The 17,996-nt window shown below is 45.1% G+C and overlaps 1 protein-coding gene across 1 annotated transcript in view; it reads left to right on the top strand.

The window, feature by feature from the left end:
- The window catches only part of LOC138480894 (transcriptional regulator Kaiso-like), a 307,074-nt gene that overhangs the window by 161,277 nt on the left and 127,801 nt on the right, over positions 1-17,996 (top strand). The gene's annotated exons all lie outside the window — the stretch shown is intronic.

Genomic DNA, 17,996 nt, shown 5'->3' with positions numbered 1-17,996 from the left:
TCTCCCTTGCAAATTGTTTGGCAATTGATTAGGTCATAATGGTGCACATTCCTGCAAAGGAGACGTTAAATATAGTCACCGGAACAAAGTTGAAATGAATATGCATAATGTTTGTATCCTCAATTGCATCAATAGCAATATGTCTATCATTAAATGATTTGTGCATCACAATCTAAAAACACTCTACAAACTGCATATTTTTTCCGGGAACTAAACTTTGCAATAAGAAAAAAAGGAGTAGTAATTTTGCAGGCAAAACCTCAACTTTGCTGAGAAATATTTTGCAGTATTGTATTGCAGAAATTGCAGAAGTATCAGTTTTCACATTTTTTATTACTGCACATTAATTTTGAGTTTCCTGCGCAACCATATTTAATGGATTTTTTTCCTACACATGTTTACATTAATTGAATGAAATTACCAAAATGTGTAGCACAATTGTGTTAAATAGGCAGGTGAATTTCCTCAATTTTAGATAACTGTAATTTGAAAAATGTATGAATAGAGTAGCCTGCGTTTCCTCCGCCACATAACTGCATCTCCATTCTCCTTCAGGTTTGCTGACAGAAACATTGCTAGAACATTTTTAGGAAGTTGCCAGCAGTCCGTGCACGCAAATCCCTTTTGCTTTTTCCTTTTTAAATCTCTTGATTTTTTTCGGTTCAAAATAACATATTTGTTTTAGTTATTTTATATACCGTAGTTAATGCTACACGGGGCCACAGCGTGCTCAACAGTGAACATTAATTATATCAGCTGCTTGAACATGAGGTATTATAAATAAAACAGTACGTAGGTGTTTCAGTTGATACCATATCACAGACCCATACAATGGTGGGCAAGCTGGGATGGGAGAACATGTAGTTGTAATAGTACACTGTACTATTTTCATTTTTACAGAATTAAATCAGTCAGAATTCAGACACCTTTATTTTGGCGACTACCATAAAAGCACGGCACAGACCCAATGGTGAAAATCCATTAAAAAGATAAAAAGGCAACACATTAAATATCATGGTTAACAATCAATTCCAGAAACCCCAACATGTTTGCATAAAATTCCAATTTGATTATTTGTAAATTCACATGTTAGAAACCATCATAAAACCAAGTAATAGGGGAATCCAGGATATAAATCTAAAAAGTTGAGCCATTCAACGCTCGAGGAAGTGGCCGCTCAGCCAACTCCTATATATACACAGAGGATAACATTTGTATTTGCCTCAAATGAACGGCCCCCGCAGCAAATGCTGATTGCATTACTAACTGTTTGAACGTTGCAAGCTCGAGAGGTGGCACAAGAAATAGTCCTCTCAGGGAGCAACATGTATGGCGCAGAATAACAAGAAATTAGCCAAATCCTCTTTAACATCAGGGCAAAACTTGCAATGAATGTTCCCAGAGCCACGTGTTTCCCGTTTGGTTGTTTAAACGGCCAGTGGCAGAAAGCCCAGCTGCAATTTCCTAAAAAAAAAAAGTGTGGCCAAGAAGTTCTCCAGATACTTTCCCAAGCCCAGCAAGGTTTTCCTTCACAGATATGGTTGCGCCAGGGAACTGGACTCAATCTTTTTCAAGCAATTAATAATAAAGTGTCAGTTGTACTGTTGCTTCCTTGTGCCTTCAGTAGCTTTGCAGATATCAAGGGGGTAACACAATTGGGGCATAGCCATGGCTGAACTCAGTCCATCAGATGTATCCAACCCAGGGTAAGAACAATGCCCCCTCCTGATTGGGAACATCTTCCAGTGTTTCCCTATAAGAGGCTAAGCATGGTAAGTTGCATAGTTTGGCCCAAAAAAACAAGGGGTTTCAGATGTGCCTCAGCTCCAATCCCTCTAATGCCTAGTTATAACCTTATTGTCACATTAGATGCACTTTGGGGAAGGGATAACAGCAACTTAAAATGTTATTTTGAACTAGCTCTAAATGGTGTAAATAGCCTACCCCCCCTCCCAAATTTCAACCCCTTACAACGATGCAGCCAGAGTCTGGCAGCGATAGACTTCAAAGGAGGTGGAAACATCGCAGCCACCAAAACGTTTAGAAAATCGAATTGTTGCACCCCTCCTCGTTTAGCCAATGTTAATAATGCTAGAATGCTACTTTGTCTAATGCAATGGTGCTGAGGGCATTTGTAGAGCTGTGCTTCTTTTTGCTTGTGCTACAGCTCATACATTTCGTTTTCGTAGGGTTAATTTGCAGCCCCTTTGCCTCACAGTATTGATTAAAAAATAATTAGCTGTTTCTGTAACTTAGCTGGAGTTTTAAAGATTAAAATCACATTGTCTGCAAATAAAAGTATGCATATTTATTTTCCACCCAAGATTTAAGGCATCTATCTGTTTCCAAATTATTAGTATCATATGCCAATTTATTAATGTATAATAAAAACGAAAATGGTCCAGAACAGAGCCTTGTCTGCCCCCATGTTCAATACAGAAGCTTGGTGTAAATTCACCCCTCTGACCAAATCTTATTCTTGCTGTGTTCTCATTGTAAAGGGAAGGCACTGCACTTACTAAGGAAAATGGGTGAACCCCCATGTTTCCTGATCCCTTCCATATCTGTTCTCTAGCTATAGTGTCAAAGGCTATTTTTAAGTCAACAAAAACAGAACACTCGTTCAATCATTGAGAGGCCCTTTTTAAAGCCTGCCTGTACATCTACCAAAATATGACCGAATTAGTTTTCTTTTTTTACACATGCTTACAATGTTAACGACACATGGAGATCAAAGGTTTTTGGCCATAGACTGAAGACTGGGTTAGAACTCTGGGGTAGTGATTACGTAAAGAAAACCCAAAGTGAGGACAACTTTGTTTTTGTGGCGCTGGTTAGCCTGCATGTCTCAGACAATTGCCAGTTTGATTGGAGCTTTCAGTCAGACTGGCTAGACCAGAAACGAGTCAAGCTAATTAATTAACGTCTATGGTAATTCATTGGATATTTCCTTTACCGATATATGAGATATTCTCATTGAGGTTGGAAGCGTTTTGTCATTGGCAAATTTCTTGTTGTGTCTAGGAACACTTAAACAAAATAATTGGTGCAAAATGTCTGCATCTTTATGGGATCAAAATAGAGCTCTGAAAACCTTTTCTGTACCCCTATGGCACTTATAAATACAGGTGTACCTCATTATCTGGAATTGATATAACATTGGTTACTCCATGGCTTGATATAGATTAATTTACTATATTAACATCCAGTAAATGGTAACTGAATACATGTGTGAAATGTGCCTGATTTAACCAATGTCGAAATTCCTTCATGGATAAACCAGAGATGGAGCAATAGTGAACGAGAAAAGATTCAAACAATGGAAAACTTATTCATCAGGGGAGGCAGTATGATATTGTTTAGAGCCATGCATCCTTAGCTTAGTACATAAAGTAATTGGAACTTTCTGTCAACAGTATGGATAAGATTTCTAGCCTCCCTCGCAGACACTCAACACTCAGACCAACCTTCGAGACCTCCCCACCTCCCCACTTGTGATCATCGCTCATAATCCTCTTCTCTCATTAATCTAAAAGAAATATAGGCGTCACAACTCAGAAATTAATTTCTTAATATGAACAGTCTTTAACGCTCAAATCGAAATCCTACTTTGAATCCAATTGTTCTACTTCAACCCACACGAAACACTGAAGAGTTCCACTCATAAGGAACATACGAGTTGCATTTCCCCACTACTGCAAAACACTGAAGCAGACCACAAACCCTTTATCCAAGGAAGGACTCTACATCGAAGACCCAGGAAGCAACTGAAGCTCAACCCCACCTCCTCCCGCCCTCTTCCCTTAGCTAACTTCCCACCATTACAATCTTGCAACCTTAAACTGCACTTGCTCCCCATCAGAAGACCTCCTAGATCTAGTTTACTAAACACCCCCCACCCTAGTGCATCCTCGATAAACAACCCAAACGATATACGCTGCCCTTATGTTTAAACTCCCTCCCACCCCTTTCTTTTACAGAGCCATGTGCAGCAAGTCCACGATTGTCAGAGGGCACTAAACATGACCACTTTATCTTTCTTCTAACATGTATCACCCATCATCAGATCATGCAATGTTGATTAATTTTAGGTTTTTCAGGAACATTGATTTATTTTGTTGAGTTGTTTGACTATCAATCTTTTATAGCGTTCCAGACTGTACAATAGTTTTAGCAGACTTCTGTATGCCGCGTATTGTACTTTTTCATTGCAAGTGACAACACCAACCGTCTTTTATATATTTTTGACATCCAACTCGGATTGGGAAAAGTAGTTACATCGTCTCACTTTAACTATTTCCATGTCCTTCGACATTGTGTTTTGGCAGTGAGACCTTCTGGCAAGTCCTATGTGTGTCAATTATATCTTGGCCATCCTCTCTACAGCGCTTGTATGTGTATAACAGCTTTGTCCAACTTAAGTTCTGATGCTGGTACGGATTGATCAAGCTTTATAGGCTTATAGTATTTTTTCAGTTTGTATTTACATCTCTTGTAAAGCCTATTTTCCAGCCGTGTCTCCCAGCTGATGTATTTATTTACTGAACAAGGGCTGGAAGCCTTAAAATTTGTTATTCTGCACAAATTGTTAAATTGGTGATGCAGTTGTGTTCTCTCCTCCACTACGTTTTGTAACTAAAGTGCACTGGGCAAATTATCTGTACCTTTTTGCAATTGCTTTTATGTTTTCACTATCTACATACTTACTATTCTACATTGAGGTCTCCCTTTGTGGACACAATATTGACTCTAGCTATTCTTCGTTCACCAAGTTACATGTTTTGTAAATTTGCCATTATACAGTGCTTGAAACTGTTGTATGATTTACATTGTCAATAGTGATCTCCACTTCATTTGCCCTTTTCACAAGCACAATTCTCATTGTAGTCGCTGGAACTTTATGGTGCCAGTTTTCATACTGTCATCCTCGGTCTCTCTGGATGCATATACTTGATCAATAGTATGTCTAGGTTAAATTTCCCTTAAGTGAAGGGAGATACATCTTTTATCACTGGTTTGAGTGTTTTCGGCCCTAGAAATAGTGGTGACTTTGCAAACCAGTAGTTATGTTGGCACTGATTTGTTTCATTTGTTCTATGCCCCGAATGATTTTCTATAGTTTACGTGTGTCAAATTATTAGTGGTTTTCTAACCCAATTGAATATCCTTTGAGGAGACAATGTGACTGAGAATGTTAGTCAATGCTTGTCATATTTTACATTTTTTATATTTCTGAGATGTATTTTTTTCGGGGTTCCCATATCTATCCTACTCTGTTCTTTAAGTGTAAGTGTGAAACAACCATACACAATTAGAAATTGACTACAGAAGTGATGGGTTACTGGTTAATTCTGCCTACTTGGATATCATTTTTTATACATTTTGAGAAAAGTTAATCATTGTCCGTAAACCTGTTACACACCTTTTGACCCTTTTTTTGTTTGTTTAAGAAAACCCATACATCCTTGGTACTTTTCGAAAACGTTTCTACAGATAACCACAGTTCCTTGGTACCATTATGATCATCAATGCATTGTGATTAAAGGATGTTACATTTATGTGTACGTTTCTTTAAAAAAATGCATTCAGCTTTTTACATATAACGAAAATAAATGTTTACGTGCCGATTATCTTCACTGAGCCCAGGTGGAGGTTGGGGGGGGGGGGGGAGAGGACAAGGCCCATTTATGTAATGCAAAGTTTACATTTCTGGGTGATTATGTTTTTTCCGTCAATGGGTACAATTGTAAATTAATCATAAGTGCTTAGAGGTTGACAGGGGAGACTAGTTAGCCGAGTGAGGTTTAAAAAATCCTGGAAAAATATGCTATAACAGTGCTTCAGCTCAGGAAGCCGATAGTGTTTGAGAACAAGGTTCTTCATAAAGATCTGAAAAGTGTCTTGGTATTTTATGTCTTCCAGTAAGTCATTCCACTATTTTGGGGCAAAGTGTGGAAAGAGGATTTTCTTATTTTTCTAATTGTGTTGTGTTCCACAGTAGGACGTTAGACGATGACCACAGGTGCTTAGTCGAGATGTCAGGCTGGCCACAGTTGAAAATTACTTGGGGCATATTTCATGTTGGCTGTGAAAAGGGAGAAAAAGGAATTTAAAAACAGTGTGTTACTCTTGCTGCCAGTGTAGGTTCCTTAGGTTAGTGGCGATATTTCTCTTCTAATATGGCTTTCACCCCTGCTGTGGGGGGTGGCCAGGGCCGGTAACGGTCCGACAACCCGAACCAAGGTAGGCCTGTAAGCCGTTAACACCTATGGTCATCCCCCCCCCACAACGGGGGTGAACAGCATTCGCACCCCGGGGTTTATCCAGGTTGCAAATGGTTTCATTTCTTCCTCTGGAGATTAGTGGCGCAAGCTACGCCAATCTCCAGAAGACGAGAAAAACACATGATGGCTGCTGCCATAGGGAAAAGGGACTATGTCCCTTTTCCATTACTAGGCGGCTGGAGCGGGAGGTGCGCCGGACTGCAGCATAAATTTCTGGTCCTGTAGGTAAGTGCTGGAGGGATGGAGTGGGGAAGAGGTTTTGTTTGGTTTGGGAGGGTGGGGAGGCAACCGGTAGATGCTCCATGTTGCCCCCCCCCCCCCCCCACATGCAACAAGAAAAATAAATGGCGCCACCTGGGGAAGCACCTCTGGTGTCAGGAAACAGCAGACAGAGAATGTATATTCTCACCGGCTGTTCCAGCCACCTGATTGGTTCAGTGCCCTTTCCCGGGTGCGAATGGATATGAACATATGGGCCAGCCTGATGTGGAGCAATTGCTGTTGTTTAGTTACTAAATTACAAACATTGTCTTCCTGTGCAGAGTTTTGAGCCAATTAAGCACTTTTTTCTTTCAACTTTTTTTTAAATGTTGGCCAGGCCCCTGTTAAACCATTTGTTTCCTGCTTTAATTGGATTTTACATTTTCTTCTAGCACTGGAAGGGGCTAGGTTGTCAACCTCTAGTGATTTCACGGTTGAAACATTCCAGAGTCACTGTAGTGGATTCTGCAATCACTTCACTAGATTGTGGGAATTAAAGCAGTGTTTAACAATTGTCTTTGCATTTGTGTGGCATTGTTTGGCTGGGCTTTAAAGCTTGACATAAGGTAAAGGCCAGATGAGTAGGCTGGGGTACTGGCTACATATGAGAGATTGACATTGAATGCATAGATTAGGTCCAGAGTGCCTAAGTGTCGTCTGCTTGTGGCTTGGGATGATGGCTCCTAGGTTGTAACCTAGGTTGGTCATGAGCATTAGTCCAATCTTTGGCTAGTGAATTGGTTAGGTTTTATTTCCAGGTTGAAGGTTCCTGTTATAATTAGCTTGAGGGATGTGTTTAGAATGTCAGTCATGAGTTCTGACAAATCATCAGGGAAATTGTTAGAAGACGTGGGGTGTGGGGCTGCGATAATGCATCCATCATCGTGATGATGGTAGTGTTTAGGGTGTAGAAGGCACTTGATGCTGGTGTATTCAAACGTTTTTGTTGTTCATCTGTTGCCCAATATAATTGAATACAAATGTACACAACTTCATAAGCAGTTTAGCAGTGAGTAATGGTGGGGAATTAAAAAGCATGCCACCCCAAGTGGTAGTTAAAATTGCCTTTGAACTATAATTATTGAATGAAGGGGCTGATGAATAAAAGCCGCCACTTGTACTTTAAGCATGGATGAGGTAATGACTCCTGTGATGTCGTCTGGTGTTGCTTTTCACATCCATGTGTGGATTTTAACATCCATTATCTTTGCAGTAATGGAATTAATTGTTGGTTATAGATTTGGATGCCACTGGTAAATGTACTATTCTTTTTGCCTTAACTTCTCCACAGTGGCTCTTCCATCGAGAGTGCTGAGGTCTGTCTAGGCATGATGGAGAAGTTTTATAAATAAGTCTTAGAAGAAAGATCATGTGGCCCAATACAGCTTTAATTCCTGAAGCTGAACTGTTGGCTTTCGGTCATGATGTTTGACTATCTAGTCTGACAGCTTTATCAGATTTTGGCAAATAAACGAATACTGCCTCGTGATTAAAAAAACATAGCTTAGATATTTCTTCTTCAGCACTTGATCTCTTGCAGTCATCTACGAAAAGAGCTTGAATAATGTCTCATTGATCAAGGAAAACCACAAAGCCACCCCTGGTAAGAGTTCAAACATTGAGAATGTGAAGGCATGTATCATCACATTGATTTTTTGCTAGTGAAGTATGACTGATAACTTCGCAGTAGCTTCTGTGTTGTGCATATTGCGCTGCATCTCAGAATGCCTATGTTCTTACTTGTCTCCAGAGTATCCAAAATGATATGAGCTGACATCTACGTACTGCTGAATGGTTCTTCACTCCTAGCACCTCCCACCGCCGCCAGAAAACATAAGAACCTCCACCCGCCCTCTTTCCATGAGATTCTCAGATTGAAAGGTGAAACAATTGAGACGGTAACACGCTATAGTTTGTATAGTTTGTAATAGATATTTCGAGGGGATTGGGTCCTCCGACGTGTTTCATATCTATGACAGTAATCACCACAGCTGTGCTGCTTCGGAAAATCTTTCTCCGTCAATGACGTCGATACGCCGTCCTCGAGGGCCTCCGTCGAGCCTACGTCACCAGATGTTATAAGTAGGACGCACGACGCCCGTAGCCTCAGTTCCGTTTTTACCGCGAACGTGTTTGCTTCGGAGATCTCGGCGCGCCTCGATTCTACTGAATCCTGTTCTTTCGGTTCTTCGTACCTGTTTCTTCATTGCTAATCGAATGTCGTCTTTGGCTTCTTCCACCCCGCAGTCCGGGTTTAAGAAGTGTCGGGTGTGCGGGTCAAAGATGTCCCTGACGGATACGCATGACGCTTGCCTCTGGTGCCTCGGGGAGGACCATGATACGGACGACCTTGTCGACTGCCAATCGCTCACTTCGAAGGCCTTGCGGGAGCTTAAGAAGAAGCTGTCGGTCGGTAAGGTGACCAAGCCCCGTAAGTCGCGTTCCACTGGTCTTTCGACGGACGATTTGAGGGGCGACTCTCTGCATCGTCGTCGTGAGTCCGGGGGTTCTCGGTCTGGGAGTCGGTCCCGCCATTCCTCTGCCTCTTCGAGGCACTCCAGGAAGCACCGTCACAGGTCGCCTTACCCGTCCTCTTCCGAGGACATCGCCCGTCGGCGGGTAGCTTGTCCCAACAAGCATTCCACTCCTGAGGAATGGGATTCGTTCCGAAAGGAGATGTTGGTGATTTTTCAATCGCAGGGCTCTCGTCCGGCCAAGTCGTCTGAGGACACCGGTCGAGGCGGCGCTAGAGACACCGCTCGTCCGCCATTGGGCTCGAGCAGTCGTCGCGACCACCGGGCGCCTTCGAGGTCCCGGTCGGACAAGGATGGTCGCTCTAGGCATGCCCGTTCCAGGTCCCGGTCCTCTACGCCATTGAGACTGCGAGACTCTGTGAAGTCTTCAAAGAAGACATCGATGCCGGCGGCGCCGAGGTCGTCGACGGACTCTCTCGAGGCCCTGCCTCCGAGGAAGTCGTTGACGCAATCGGCGCCCAGGTGGTCGAAAGACACGCTAGGGGCTCCGCCCTTGAGGCCTGTGTCGATGCCGTCAAAGCTGTCGGTGCTGCACTAGACGTCGGTGCTCATTCCGTCGACGCCCTCGATGCCTTTCGAGGCAGCCTTGTCAGAGGTACACGGTGGCACCCCCCAGAAAGGCGATGGCTAAGGTTAAACATGTCTTTGTGCCTTTTTCTGTACCCTCTTTCCAGCCTCTGGATTATATTTCTGAGGTGGATGAGGGGGTCTGAGGAAGGTGAGGTTCCTGCATTGGTTCCTGATGACATTGTTTCTGGTCACAGTCAACCTGAGGACCTGCATTAGTCGCTGCACGACGCCAGTGGTCTAGACACCTCTCCGGAGGTGGAGTTTGGTAAGCCGGAGCCTGGCACGCATGGCGAATCTTCATATCGGCGCCTCATGTCGAGGGTGACTGAATACCTGAGTTGGTCTGCCCCCCCTGGGGATTTTCAGCAGGATGACCTGACTGATATCTTGGACCAAGGTCCTCCGGTGCTGCCATTCCATATGGCCTTGCAGAGAAGGGTGGCTGCGGCTTGGACTTCTCCGGAGAGTCTCCCGGCAGTAAGCAAATCCTTGCCGAAGAAATATCGCCCAGCCAGTGGCGACCCCTGCTACTTGACAACACACCCTACTCCGGATAGTTTGGTGGTGCAGGCAGCTACGGCCCCCACAAAGCAGGCATCGTATCCTACCATCCCTCCTGATAGGGACGACAAACGTTTTGACGGCTGGGCGAAGGTGTTTTCTTCTGGGGGTATGGCGCTTCAGGCTGCCAACTCCGTTTGTGCCTTGTCTCGTTTCACGCACACTCTGTGGAACTGCATTTCCTTAGCGGCTGATCATATCCCCAAAGGGGAGGAACGGGGTGGTTTCCTTGCTATCGTGCAGGATGGCAAGGACGCCATGTGTGAATACGGTTCAGTCAGGTCTGGACATGGTTGATTGCGTCAGCCGGTCCATGGCGGCGAGCACCGTAATGCGCAGGTTTGCGTGGTTGCGGAAGTCGGGGTTTGCTCCGGATGTGCAAGCCCAGCTCCTCAACATGCCCTTTGATGGTGAACATCTTTTTGGTAGCAAGGCTAACGAGAGTCTTGAGAGGTTGCAGACCTCTAAAGCTGCAGCGAAGTCGTTGGACGCTGCTGTCCGCCAACCTCTGCCTTTTCGTCCTAGGGCACAGCAATGGAGCGGAGGTTCCTTTTGTTATTACTCATCCTTTAGTAGAGCGAGAGGATCTGCAAGTCAAAGGGGCAACCGTAGGAGTGCCAGAGGTGGAAAAGAAGGTACTCAAGGTGCCAAGGCTGCGCGAGCAGTTGCCTCTTTGCCCTCAGGCACTGCTGCAGCCGCTTCAGCTCAGTCATGAGGCCCATGCTTCGCCGGTTGGGGGAAGGCTGGCGTAGCATCTTGTAGAATGGCGTGCCATTACTTCAGATGTGTGGGGTCTGGAGATCATAACCCACGGGTACTGTCTTCCTTTCCGGCAGAGGCCTCACGACAATCCACCAGGGAATCTCTCTTTGAAGAGTCTGGATCCGCTCCTTGCGCAGGAAATTCAATCCCTGCTGGAGAAAGACGCCATAGAACTGGTGCCTGTAGTGGAGAGGAACAAGGGATGGCATTCCCCTTATTTTTTGATTTCGAAGAAAGACGGAGGATTGAGACCCATCATGGACTTGCACGGTTTGAACAAGCTTCTTCGGAAGGACAAGTTCAAGATGGTTACTCTTTCTCAAGTCCTCCAGGCCCTTCAACTTCAGGACTGGTTGGTGTCTCTCGACCTCAAGGACACTTATTTTCATGTGCCGATCCATCACAAGCACAAGAAGTACCTGAGGTTCGCGGTTGGCGACTCGCACTTTCAGTTTCGGGTCCTGCTGTTCGGATTGACCTCCGCCCGAGGGTCTTCACCAAGCTCATGGTGGAGGTGGCAGCGTATCTCAGGAAAGGGGGGATTCACGTCTACCCCTACCTGGACGATTGGTTGACCAGGGCGCGCTCTCCCGAGCAAGTCCTGGATCATCTGTCCGTCACCTGCCACTCCCTTCACAAGCTAGGCTTCTCCCTCAACTTAAAGAAGTCCCACTTGACGCCAACTCAGTGGCTCCAGTACATCGGAGCAGTGCTCGACACGTCCCTGGGACAGTGTTTTCCTCCCCAGGTGAGGGCTCATCACATTCAGCAGATGGTGCACAAGTTTCAACATGCCCAGAGTCTCCCAGCATTCGAGTTCGAAAGGTTGCTCGGCCTCATGGCATCCTGCATTCTTCTGGTGCCAGAGGCCAGGTTGTGGATGAGATCTCTGCAATGGGCTCTCAAACTCCAGTGGTCGCAGTCCTCCGGCAGGATGTCGGACCCCGTTCAGGTGCCGCCCTCGGTCCCCCAGGACCTTCTGTGGTGGGCCGTCAAAGTCAGTCTGATGAGGGGGGGGGCTCCGCTTTGGCTACCCTGGCCAGAGGTGACGATCATGACGGACACATCCCTCACGGGATGGGGAGCTCATGCCAACGAGTTGACAGTCAGCGGTCGTTGGTCTCCGTCGGAGTCCAGACTCCATATCAATCTGTTGGAGCTGAGGGCCGTCAGGCTTGCCCTGAAGGATTTTCTGCCGACTGTGCGAGGAAAGAATGTCCTGATCCTGACGGACAACACAGTGGCCATGCACTACCTCAACAAAAAGGGGTGGGCAGGGTCACTTTCTCTGTGCATGGAGGCGATGCAGCTCTGGTTCTGGGCCATCCAGCAGGAAATTTCGATCTGGACAGAGACGAAAACGAGACGGCGGACGCTCTGAGCAGGCACAGCGCGATCTCTCACGAGTGGGAGTTGGCTCAGGAGATTCTCCTGGAGATCTTCGCCCTTTGGGGAACCCCTCAAGTGGATCTCTTCACCTCCAGTGTCAACCGGAAGTGCGAAAGGTTCTGCTCGCAGGAATTTCCTCCAAGAGGATTCTTAGGAGACGCGTTCGTGGTGGAGTGGTCCTTCCCACTGCTGTACGTGTTTCCGCCAGTCCCCGTCATCTCGCAGGTGCTGCAGAGGTTACAGAGGTTCGGTTCCCGGATGATCCTCATTGCTCCAGCATGGGCTCGGAGGACGTGGTACCCGGACCTTCTCGACTAGTCCATCTGCCCTCCACGTCGTCTTCCCTACCGAGACGATCTGCTCTCACGGGAGAGGGGTCAGGTTCTCCATCCAGAGGTCAGATCCCTCAACCTTCACGTTTGGCTTCTGAAAGGTTGAGGTACAAGGATTGGGACCTCCCTGAAGACGTGATGGAGGTGTTGCTTTCGGCCAGACGGCCGGCAACAAAGTCCCTGTACTGTTGCCGTTGGAGAAAGTTCTGCGACTGGTGCAGGGTTAAGAATGTGGATCCTTTTTCATGTGACATTCCTGTGGTTCTGTTCTTTCTTGCTTTCTTTAGCCCACAGGGGCTTGTGGGTACCATTAAAGGTTACCTGGCGGCGCTGTCCATATTTAAGCACTCGTCTGAGGAGTGTTCTTATTTTAAAATTCCTTTAATTTCTCAGTTTCTAAAAGGGCTCACTAATGTGTTCCCTCCGTCACCTTTCCAGGTGGCCGGTTGGGATTTGAACCTTGTTCTCAAGTTTCTGATGGGTGCTCCATTTGAGCCTTTACATTCTTGACCTTTGAGACTGTTAACTCTTAAAACTGTATTTTTAGTTGCGGTCACTTCCGCTCGCAGAGTGAGTGAGTTGCAGGCACTTTCAGTTAAGCCACCCTTCACTGTGTTTCATAAGGACAGGGTTGTCCTTAAAGTTCGTCCTTCCTTTCTTCCGAAGGTGGTGTCGGAATTTCATTTAGGCCACAAGGTTATTCTTCCGGCATTTTATCCTCCTCCACATCCTGGTAAGGAAGAGGAGAGGCTCCATAGGTTGGATCCTAGGAGAGCTTTAAGCGTCTACATTTCTCGCATGTCCCGGGTCAGAGTGGACGATCAGCTTTTTATTGGTTACGCTGGAAGGCGTTTCGGACAAGCTGTTACTAAGCCAACTTTGTCTAGATGGATTATCTTGGCAATTTCTGAGTGTTACCGCCTGGCAGGTAAGGACCCTCCGGTAGGTTTGCGGGCCCATTCCACTAGGGGTAGGGGTATGGCTGCATCTACTGCCCTGCAGAGGGGTTTTCCTATTCGTAACATCTGTGATGCAGCCACTTGGGCTTCGGTCCATACTTTTGTACGTCACTACTCCCTTGATTCTATCCATGGGCAGGATCTGTCCTTTGGCAAGGCGGTCCTTTACTCTGCAATTTAATTGGGCATTCTATATTTGTGTATTCTAAATTCTTTTCTCACCTCCTTACGTTGGTACTGCTTTGGGAGTCTGTTATAGATATGGAATACGTCGGAGGACCCAATCCCCTCGAAGAACAAGTTACTCTCTTACCTGGTAACGTTCTTTCGATGGGATGGTCCGATGACGTATTCCATATCGCTCCCTCCCTTCCTACCCCGCTACAGAATTTCTTATGCGATTGCAGCTTACGTTTCCGCAAGGCTTTCTGTGGTCATACTGGCAGTAGATTAGTGCCACACGTACTGGGAAAAAACTACAATTGAGGCTATGGGCGTTATGCGTCCTACTTATAACATCCGGTGACGTCGGCTCGACGGAGGCCCTTGAGGACGGCGTATCGACGTCATTGACACAGGACGCAGACGCCAAAAGATTTTACAAAGCAGCCAGCTGTGGTGATTACTGTCATAGATATGGAATACGTCGTCGGACCATCCCATCGAAAGAATGTTACCAGGTAAGAGAGTAACTTGGTCATTCAATCGTTTGTTAAAAATAGTAAGGTTTTATTCATATATTGAGTTTTTCTCTGTATTCTATCAACGGTGTGTCGTGAATGAATCTTGTACGATTAGCTGAATCGCCCCTTTACAAACACTGAGGGCCATTACATTAACTGTAAGGCGAATTTGCTAGAACACATGTCCAATTTCAAGTGGTTCCCAGAGTATGGTAACAGAGATATAGTGAGTGTTCTATTTAATGCACTGCCACATATTTATGTGCAGTTAGTGGCACGTTTGCTGCTGCGGCTTCAAGCTTGAACCATTGTATTTTTTATTTTTTTACTTGGATGAATCTCATCCATCCTCATCACTTCTTTTCCCAATGTTGAACATTGATTTTATCACATAGGTTGACTTGTTTTTAATGTTACTGGGATTATACTGCTTACTGCTGCCGCTGGAGGATCTGAAAATAAGAGAAACGATGCGTTTGTGGGAGGAGAGGGAGAGTGCAAGAGCGCTATTGCTGCAATGTTTATCATTTCAGTTTGGAAAACTGGTGACTGTGGGTTTGCTTTTAGGTGGGATCGGTCGATGCCTGTCCGAGCGCTTTAGTCCATTTGGGAGTTCTTGTGTACCTGTGGGCCTAGGATGCATTGGTCGAGTTGTTATTGTGTAAGTTATTGGATAAGGTGTGCTGTTCTGCTGCTTTGTGTGAGTGGGGGGAGGGTGTTATCGATGCTCTGTGTGCATGCGTGGCATAGTTGGTTTGTGTGTGATATGTTTGCGCGTTTATATAGTGTGTTTGTTTGGGCTAGTGGGGGAAAGAGTGTGATTCCCATAGTAGAGGCTTTATATTACAACTGTGGAGCCATGGAACAAGTAACACCCTGGTGTAATCATCACAGTGGCAGAATATCAGTGGCAAAATATCACAGTGGGGGAACCAGGGAGCAAGTATCACTCTGGTGTAATTACCACAGTAAGAAAAACAGGGTGGCAAATATCACATTGGGGTATTATCACTGTGGTGAAGTCACATGTCATCCCTGACCTTACTGCAGTCCACTTCTGTGGATCAAGGCAGAGTGTTTTGCAGAGCAGAGCTAGGGTGCTAGGCTAACAGAAGGTGCCACCGCCGTTCAGCTGGCTGCATGAGCAGTGGCTACCCTCGGAGTAGAGCTTAAAAGATGGGGATTGGGAGGAGAAAGTAGAATGACAGAATCGATCAAAGCACTAGACCAGATCAGGGCACAGTGGAAGATAAGGTCCAGACAAATATTGACAGAAAAAAGTTCAAATATCACCCCAACAGACACCAAACTGAATTTTGGAAAATGTTGCGTGACCAGCCTTGTCTCCTGAGGAAGAAAATGTCAAAATTCCCAGCTAGAATCAGGGAGAATAGCATTCCTGCATACTTCACCACAGAGGCGAGGTTTAGTATGAAGCCTTACCTTATTTTTATTAAAATATGTCTTGCGGCTCTTAGTGCTAGTAAGCATAGGGGTATATCTTGCACCTTTCTATTGCCAGTAGTATGCCTCTCTTGAGCTTCATTTTAGTATATATTTGAGCTACCTCTTGAAGATGGAACCAGGTCATCAAGTATGTGATAACATAGAGCTCCTCAAGGTATTTCCTATTTGGATTTTCTTCAAAGATTTTCCATTCTGTTTAGCTGAAGTTGGAACAATGATGGTGCCCTGGACAGCCTGTTTTGACTGTTTTTTGGGATGCATCATAAAATAGTGCTCTAAGTTGACAAGAGATAAGGGCATGTGTTGATGTATAGTGGAAGAGCATGGGCTAAGCCGTGGAAGAAATGAAAACATTTAATTGTTTATTGATCTCACGCTTCATGCCAGCCTCACTCCTCGAAGCGTGAAACAGGGTATCAAACCCCTGCTTCTCAGCGCTTTGTTTTTAAGACAAACATGTTGCCCCTGAGCTATCCTCTTGGCCCAGTGAATGTGTGTTCTGAAATTCCTGTGCATCTGATGCTTAGTGGAATGCTGGAACTTATGTTTATGCGTATAACGCGCCATAGCCCGCAAGCATCAGGGCGCTCTTATAACACTGGACAGGAACTTAGATCACAGACAAGATCACAGGTACCCAAAAGGCTACACAAAAAAAGTTCTGAGCAGGAAGTAAACATTGTGCGGAAGCAGGTTTTCTATTTAAATAAAGTCTTGAGTTTTTTTTTTCGAAAGGTTTGAAGGCTCTCCTCTGTGCGCATCTCAACTGGAACTGGGAGGTCATTTCAAGCAACAGTAGCTATAACCGGAAAAGAGCGACCTTTGCCCTGGATTCTCCTAATCCTTGGGCAGACAAGACGATTGGTGTTGTTTGATCTGGTTGACCTACCCTGCATTTGACGGTAATGCAATTTTTCAGCTAGCTTGGGGCAAGCCCATAAAGGCATTTGTGTCGGGGTCAAAATCTTGAAGGTAATCCTCGAAGCAACAGGGAGCCAGTGAAGTTCCCTCCTGGCCGAGGTTATGCGCTCCATTTTTTGAGACTCCTTTTATGATGCAGACCACATCATTCGGAAAGACTTTGAGTTTCTGTAAATACTTTTTGCTGGCTACACCAAGCAGAGCATTACGATAGTCAATGCGTGGCATTATTATGTCTCCGACCAAGGTCTTGCAGTTCTTACTAGTAACATATGGTTTACCCAACCTAAGAAGAATTTTTGTACACCATTTGCTACATGGGAATATGCACCCAGTGACTGATCCACTATCACTCCTAAGGTCTTGACCTGGTCTAAAACCCTAATGGAATGGCCATCAATTTTAAATTCTGCGTATCCCAGCCCCAATTTTGACCTGACTTGGGAAAATCCAAACAACTAACAGCTCAGTCTTTCTGCTATTGAGGCATACCCAGTGTCGAGTCATCCAATCCTTGATGATTTGATAGGTATTCTGTATAGTTCTCGAGTCATCACTATAGTTTCCACTCAGTACTACCAACAACTGAGTGTCGTCAGCATAGTTAGTACATTTCACCCCTACTTTATCCAAGATATTGCACAAAGGGCGTGAATAGATATTAAAGAGTGTAGGGGATAAACAAGCTCCCTGCAGCACTCTACACGTAGACGGTAGTTTCCCAGAAAAAGCTTGGCCCCTTTACTCTCTACTACTACTATCTGACAGGAAGGACTTCAACCATTTCACGGCTGATGGGAAACTTGTCTGGAACAGTTTCCAGGTGCCTTTGTGAATGTGGGCCTGCTCTGGGGCTTTGTTGAGTGGTGTCTGCCAGCCTGCTGATTCCTGTGACAATGTAGGTACATGTTTGTGTACTCCTTTGTGTGTGTGTGTTTTTTATTCCTTTATAGGGTTAGTGTGTGCGCGCATGTAATAGCAGTGGAGCAATTGTGTGTTTTCTTATTGCAGGATGCTTTCTCAAGCATTGATCCTGAGCCCTAACATTTTAAAGAAGTTCTCCCGTTCTATGTGGGTGGTTTGGGGATCCTAATTGTGTACCAAGCATTTCAATGATCTGTTTTTTCTTGTCCTCAAAAAATAGATCTTGTATTGTGGCCCTTTAGTGTTTGCTGAATTTTATAAGGGAATCTGTGTAAATATGTGTAATACATATAATTTGCTTAGCTTTAGATATATAATGCTGCCAAGACCTTTCTGAATTTCATTTGCC

Source organism: Ambystoma mexicanum, chromosome 5p (assembly GCF_040938575.1).
Source record: "Ambystoma mexicanum isolate Mex_15411 chromosome 5p, UKY_AmexF1_1, whole genome shotgun sequence".
Lineage (NCBI taxonomy): Eukaryota > Metazoa > Chordata > Amphibia > Caudata > Ambystomatidae > Ambystoma > Ambystoma mexicanum.
The sequence above is the reverse complement of the archived record's forward strand: the minus strand, read 5'-3'. Positions and strand labels throughout refer to the sequence as shown.